This window comes from Piliocolobus tephrosceles, chromosome 13 (genome assembly GCF_002776525.5).
Source record: "Piliocolobus tephrosceles isolate RC106 chromosome 13, ASM277652v3, whole genome shotgun sequence".
Taxonomy (NCBI): domain Eukaryota; kingdom Metazoa; phylum Chordata; class Mammalia; order Primates; family Cercopithecidae; genus Piliocolobus; species Piliocolobus tephrosceles.
Genome location: NC_045446.1, coordinates 58,541,924 through 58,543,242, shown reverse-complemented (window position 1 = coordinate 58,543,242; position 1,319 = coordinate 58,541,924).

Sequence of the window (1,319 nt, the reverse complement as noted above, 5' to 3'; positions counted from 1 at the left end):
AATAAATAAATAAATAAATAAATAAATAAATAAATAAATAAATAAATTGCAGCCCCTACTATTGGGGGTTCTACATACACTGCATTGGAATTGCCTGACAAGAGAAAATTTCTTTCAGATTTCGGCTCTTAAATGTATAGATTACCAGCTTTCCAGTAATCCCTAAAATTTTCACAAGAGGGAGACCTTTCCCCATCAGTGCTAGACTGCTGTCTGGAATTTCGAATTCCATTTGCAGTTTCATAGACAGCTCAAGAATTGGCTGGCCACTTGTACAGATTATTTGTACAGGTTTCCTGACACAACAAAATGTAGATACCCTAAGCGAATGCCTGCTTAAATTACCCCAAATTAACTAGGAAGTTCTCTGTCCCAACCAGGCAGCAGTTTTTTCCCTCTGCCAATCACTCTCCAAACCAGGCACTCAGTTCACCACAGAGGCAGGGCCTGTATAAGCTTTAGATCTTTAAATACCTTTCCCTCCCCAAGTTCTAGTCATTATCCAATAGCCTAGAAGCCTCCACAATAGGTTTCAGAAGTTCTAAAACGTTGTCTCACCTTTCCCACTACCAGCCCTGCAGAAAACTTTGTTCATAATGAATTTTTCCACCTCCTGGACCTCAACCATCACCACTATCCAAGGGCTTACAGAGTGTCTGAGCAACAGGTATGGAATCCTATCATTTCATACCAGGAACCACTTTTCAGCAAAAGAGGTGTAAAGTGGGCATATGACTATTGTATCCACTGGTCACATTACAGCAGACCACTTAGAAACTGCCAGCCTAACACAGTGATAGAATCAGCTGGTAGGCGCACAGCTAAAGCACAAACATGGAAGTAATTCCTAGAGAGGAGGAGGTGCCATCTTCTAGCATGCAGTATATACTTTGAACCAACAACCTGGTGTTCTGTTCCCAAAAGGTAAAACATAAGGGTTCAGAACCAAAGAGAGAAAGCAGGTATGGCCCTGTTCGCCATCATTCCCAGTAATCTAAGTGGGAAATTTGTGATTTCTGCCCCTACAACTCTAGGCTCTGCTGCTTTAGAGGCTCTGATTCCCATTGGGGAAATGTGTCCAGCAGGGGAATGGGTTATGGTTGTTGCCTAGGAACTCTGGGTTCCTGCGTGCAGAGGCCAGCAGGCAAGAAGAGGCATGATCATGGTGGCTGTAGAGTTGATCCTGATTTGACAATCAGGATCCTGATTGCTGATCCTGATAATACAACTGTTAGAAAATGGAGACATGGGGGAATATGCTTGGCAGCCAGCTGGCCCACTTGGGTGCCTCTTGGTAGTCCCTGCCCTATTTTGATGGT